This window comes from Mus caroli, chromosome 2, assembly GCF_900094665.2.
Source record: "Mus caroli chromosome 2, CAROLI_EIJ_v1.1, whole genome shotgun sequence".
In the NCBI taxonomy this organism is placed as follows: Eukaryota; Metazoa; Chordata; class Mammalia; order Rodentia; family Muridae; genus Mus; species Mus caroli.
In genome coordinates, this window is record NC_034571.1 from 66,099,300 (window position 1) to 66,105,710 (window position 6,411).

Consider the following 6,411-nt stretch of genomic DNA (forward strand, 5'->3'; position numbering starts at 1 on the left):
TCTGCCTCTGCCTCTGCCTCTGCCTCTGCCTCTGCCTCTGCCTCTGCCTCTGCCTCTGCCTCTGCCTCTGCCTCTGCCTCTGCTGGGATTAAAGATGTGTACCACTGTGCCTGGCTTTTACTTTTGTTTTATTTTTTTCAGTTTTTAAAGACAGGGCTTCTCTGTGTAGCCCTGGTTGTCCTGGAACTCACTCTATAGACCAGGCTGGCCTCGGACACAAAGGGATCCACCTGCTTCTGCTTCCTGAGAGCTGAGATTAAAGGGATGTGCCACCATACCCAGCTCTATTTTATTTTTTAAATAAATCATGTTATAGACTTTGATTGTGTTCCTCCTCTCAATTTGATATGTTAAGAATGCTAACCACTATTTCCTCAAATATGTATTTGGAAATCAGGAATTAGGAATGAAGACCACAGGAGGGAGGCCATTCTCTATCAACCAGAAGGCTATGTCCTTACCCGGATCAGAGATTTCTAAGCTCCAGAACTGCAGGTTGTTTCTGTCATGTTCTCTGTGGACCGGGCTGTGGTGGCCCCAGCACATTTCTCCATCATCAGGCTTCTCTGCATTTGAAGTTCTCATCAGTTGTTTGTTTTGTTGTTGTGTTATTTGTTTTTTGATGGTTTTTGTTTGTTTGCTTTGCCATTTTGATGGGTAGGAGGTATAAAGTCACTGTGGTCTTAATATCCATTTCCTACAGGAGTAAGTGCTGTCGCAAGTCTTTTCCTGTGTCTGTCTCTCTATTCAGACCTCTTTACCACCCTGGTTGTTTTTATTTTATTTATTTATTTTGGTGAGACAACTCTTTATGTCTTTTGTTCATATTTAAATTAGGTTGTTTGCATTTTTACTCTTGAGGGGCTCTTGTTTGTTTGTTTTTACAACAGGTTCTAATGCAACTCAGGCTGACCTCCAACTCACTGTATAGTTGAGACTGGCCTGGAATTCCTGCTTTCCCTGTTCTTACACCCCAAGTTCTGGGATTATAGGTGTGAATTATCATGCTATTAGGGGTTTGTGTCTTTTTTCTGTTTATTAATTATGACCTTACTTTCCTTTATATCTTTGGAAATACAGTAGTGACTTTAAGGTTCTTGTCTGCTCATCTAAAATCTGGGTCATTTTTAGTGTAAATCTTTTAAAAAAGCAATAATTTTCTTTAAAGGGATGAAAATAGTAGTGTGCATAAGGAAGATCTTATTTTATAAAAAATTGCATTATGTACATACCTATGTATTTACATGTATACATATGTATTTATGTGTATGTACATACATGCAAAAACACATACTTGTGTTTAGTTGCTAAGTAAAGTGTGTTTGTGTTGCAGTTATCCACAGAGATGTCTGGAGGCCACCAGCAGGATCTGCTTGGGGGGGGGGACTCGTTTGTTTGTTTGTTTGTTTTGTTTTTTGTTTTTTGAAAGACACAAATGTGCTAACAGGTCTAGCGAGCTCTGTAAAGGATAAAAGCACTTGCTAGCTCTTTGCCACAGGTTGGCTCTGCATTAGAATCTTTAAGACTGTTATTAAAACATTTACATAGTGGGGGGTAGTGAGATGGCTTGGCGGATAAAAGGCACTTTGCCTTGCAAGTCTGACGACCGGAGTTTGATCCCAGGAACTCCCTTAAAAGCGGAGAGAACTGACTCCACAAAGCCGTTCTCTAGTCTCCACGTGAACACCATGGCCGGTCCAACTCTCGCCCATACTAATAAAATAAATACATACATTTAACGTGCTTTCTGTATCTCACTCAGAGGTCCTGAACGAGGAGCCGGAGGAATTTGCATGGAACCTGTACCTACCCCAGCTGTACTGACGCAGAGGAAAGAGAAGAAGATGGATCTTGCTTGGACATGCACACAGGAAGAAATGTCAACAAGGGCATTCATCCAGGGAGCCCAATAAGATTACAAGGCAGGTAAGGGTAAAATGATTCACCTGAGGTCACACGGCCTTAAACTATGGGCCTGAGACCAACAAGGACCGGGACTCAAAAGCCCTAACTCTGAGCCACTGAGAGAAGCAGAGGGCAAGACTCCAGGCAGGTCGCAAGTTCTGTGGTTGGATGCCCTCCTCTTAGTGAAATTCTCTCATGCTGGACGTTAACCCCAGCAAGTGCTCTATGCATGCAACTCCATCCCCAAACCCAGTTTGCTCAGGTTTGGGAGGGGTAAAGTGCCTCTGTTTGATTAGGTGCGGGTAGGCATTACTGCTTCCACATCTCCTCATCCAGAACACTGGACCTCTTTCTAAACTTGCAGCTCGTTACGCCAGAATTGAAGGATGAGTTTATCAAGCATGCTTTAAAGAATGAATTTACCGAAGGTGATTGATGAGCACTAAATTTTCAATCATGTAATTTCTTATATGGAAATAAGGGCAGTTCAAAAAAACCTTGGTTCTGGGCAGAGTTCATTCTGAGGTGGTTCTGTGGTTCCCATTTAGGTACATTTTTATTACCAGGGCAGGAGTGTGGGGGTTGATGGGACACACACACACACACACACACACACACACACACACACACACTGTTTGGCCTAGGCTTGCACAGTGAAAACTCTTAGTCGGGGCCCTGTTTTCTTTCTGGTCTCTCTGTCATGGCCTTCTAGAAGTGGGTACTGAGAAGTCCCCAGGCCCTTTTGAAACCAGGCCTGGAGGAGGACCTGGAGGGGTAGAGAGAGTGGAGGCCTTGGGTGCCTACAGGACAAGAACCTGGCTTGTGGGCAGGAACAGAAGATTGCCAAGGCTCTTTGAGTTCCTGCCAGGGCTTCCATGGATCAGGTTCCAGGGCGTCTGGGGGATTTGCCTGGGCCTTAATCTTCTGGAGTTCTGTGCTTTCTGTAAAGTACAGCGGAGGGGGACTCCTGCTCCTTATGGGGTGACTTTAGGATTTGTATTTTGAAGCCCTGTGATAGTTTCAAACGAGGGGTGTGGGAGAAGGAGGGCAAAGGATCAGCTGATTTCTTAATTTTCATGTTTACATAGCATTTGTTTGAAAGTCGTAAGAATCTAAATTCCAAATGTGGTTACAAAATCAGCCTCCACTTAAACTGGTAAGTGCATTTTAATGAAGCTTAATTTTAAAGCATAAAATTTGCATATTGAAATTTGCTTTAAGGAACTTTTAGAATAGGGACTCAGAGCCCGGGCTCACTCGTATTCTGAGGTTGTAGCCATCCCTTCAAATGACTTTTCGTGAACTGGAAATATTAGCTTAATTGGAAGAAGGCTTAGCAAAATGACGGAGAATGAAATTGGTGGAACTTACAGGGCCACTCCCTGAGTTCTGAGCATGTCTGTGGGACCCTTTGGAGTTCAAAAGTCAGTGTTTTCGGAACACAGTGTTAAACAATTACCCAAAGCAAGTGCAGAGTTAGTAAGCCCAGCGTTCGTTCAGTAAATAGAGTAGAGGCAGGAGGATCAGGAACTCAAGGTCATCTTCAGCTACTTAGGGGGAGTTAAAGGCCAGTCTGAGACGCAGGGGACTCCATGTGAAACATAGTCAAAGGATGGGAGTCTTAAATTAACACGAAGATTTGTCATGTGGGGACCAGCTTCCATGATCTGCCAATGGCTTTCACACCAAAGTCAAACTGATTGAACATACAGAGCCTGAGACACAGACAAGACTTAATAAGTATATCTTTAATGAAAATGAATGGGTATTGAACACAGTTATGTAGCACATATTGATATAATGTGTTTGTTTGTTTGTTTTTTGGTGTTTCAAGGCAGGGTTTCTCTGTGTAGCCCTGGCTGACCTGGGACTCACTCTCTGTAAACCAGGCTGGCCTCGAACTCACAGAGATCTGCCTGTCTCAGCCTGAGTGTTGGGATTAAAGGCTTGCCTGGGCTGGTGGTCCTGTGTTCTATAAGAAAGCAGGCTGAGCTGGCCATGGGGAGTAAGCCAGTAAGCAGCGCTCTTCCATGGCCTCTACACCAGCTCCTGCCTCCAGGTTCTTCCCTGTTTTGAGTTCCTGCCCTGACTTTCTCTGATATTGAATGCGCCTAGAAATGTAAGTGATATAAACCCTTTCCTCCTCAAATTACTTTTGGCGATGGCGTTTCATCACAGCAGTAGAGACCCTAAGGAAGACACAGGTCACAGACGGTAAGTAAGGAGGATTCCCTCCATTGCCTTTGACCCAAGTCTCCCAGTCACCACACCTGCATCTAGCCTCACACATCTCTTACTGACTGGTCCGTTCACCAGCTGTTCGCCTTTCAAATGAAGACCTGGCACTCTATAAGTTCTCTTTCCAGTTATCAAAAAAAAAAAAAAAAAAAAACCCAAAATCCTTTTTCTCTTCATTTCCGTTTTTCGTGTGATCCCTAGAGCCTAGTCACATGGCTTCTTTCCCTTTGGGGTCTCTTCAATCCTCTGACATTTTTTACATACAAGTTCAAACTTCATCTTCCAGTGATGCTCATCCTGCCTTTCATTCCCTCCCTGGCCCCGGACTAGTCCATCTGTTCATTATCACTATCTCTTTCCCTTTGATCTGTTGCGAAGGCTCTGATCCGTGCTTGTTAGACCTGCAAGCCCCGCCCATGTAATGGTCTCTTCTTCCTAACCTTCAGAAATGCCACATCCCCTTCTACCTCCCCTTCCCGGGAATGAGTCCATCCAGCCTTCGCAGCAGTTTCCCAGGCTGCTGGAGTCTTGCGGCCTGAGTCTTTATTCTTCCTGTGCTTTCTCTTACAGCTCTTCTGGATGACTCTGTTTGGCTCAACTAGGATGCGAAGGAATCCCACTTAGTTGTCCCTGACTTTAGAAAGGGCCAACCTTGCGGCCCTGGTGGGAGCGCAGGAAGTGAGAGCATTGCCTGGTGAGGTGCCAAGCCCGGTGCTGCTGCTTGCTCTTCTAGCTTCCCTTGGAAGCTGGTAGAGAGAACATTTTCGGAGTGGAAAGACAGTTTGACTTGAGCAAATACTGATGAATCATAGACAACGTTTGTTCCTACCAAGACTTTTTGACTTTTAATGTTTTTAGTTTTTTTTTTTTTTTTTTTTTTTTTTTTTTTTTACCATTCCAGTTAGTATTTGGACAATAGCTATAAGGATCTTTTTTCTTTAAAAAAAAAAATGTACATTCACACAAAATTTTAATGAGCCAGTGCACGGACGCTCTGAAACCCACTAGGAATACCATGACCTCAGCCTAGCCTCTTCTTCTCTAGAAGCAGCTTCATATGGATTTCCTTTTCCCACCATCTCTGCACTCTGGCTGCCGATAAGCAACATCTTTTTTTTTTTTTTGTTTGAGACAGGGTTTCTCTTGAGTAGCTGTGGCTGTTCTGGAACTCACTCAGATCTGCCTGCCTCTGCCTCCTACAGTGTCATGCCTGTTTAATGTGGCATTCCCTGTCTCCATGGTCATAGACTCCAAACCTCTGGGACTGTGAACCCTGATAAACGAATTTTTTTTTATGCGTTGCCTTGGTCACAGTGTCTCTTCACAGCAATAGGAAAGTAACCAAGACATTATGTGTTCCAAGCAAGAGTCCCATAACCAGTCGGAGATGAGTCACATGTCAGAAATCTTGACCTAGTGGCTCAAAGGCCAGAGAGGCCAGGGAAGTTCTCTCTCTGTCTCTGTCTGTCTCTGTCTCTGTCTCTGAATAGAGTTCTCTGTGTAGCAATGGCCATTCTTGAAACTTGATCTGTAGACCAGGTTGGCCTCAAACTCAGAGATTTGCCTGTCTCTGCCTCCTGAGTGCTGAAATTAAAGGCTAGCACCACCACTGCCCTGCCTAGCATTTAAAATAACAATTCCGACGAAATGTAGTTCCATCTGAGTAAGTGCAATGCACAACTACTTGTAGGGTTAATGGTGTCCTGTGTCTGCTCTGCCACAGGGCTCAGCCACTTGGGGAGGCAGGATGCAGGGGTGTGTGTGTGTGTGTGTGTGTGTGTGTGTGTGTGTGTGTGAGGGGGGATGCCACTCCAGGGGTGGGAAAGCGCAGTCTGGGGTCCCCAGGACAGCCAGAGCTGGCTCAGCGGTCCCTGGGCCTGCAAGGAGGCTGGTGTCCTCTGATTCTCAGGCTCTTGGACACCCAGGCACCACTGGGAGCCTTGGAAGAGCTGAGAATGGAGTGGGGGCCTGAGGGCTGGTTCTAGCCCAGGGCGGAGGTGGAAAAAGGGGAAGTGCTCCTGCTGGATCCTGCGGAATAGAGTCCTTGGCTTGTCAGCCGCAGCAGGTTTGGACTTGGCTTGGTGGTGGCTGTGGCTGGGAGGACAGAGACCTTCTATGGGAGATTAGACAGTGGCTTTATAGGTGAAGGCCTTCTCCATTGCTCCCTGTTTTAGTCAGGGTTTCTATTCCTGCACAAACATCATGACCAAGAAGCAAGTTGGGGAGGAAAGGGTTTATTTGGCTTACACTTCCATACTGCTGTTCATC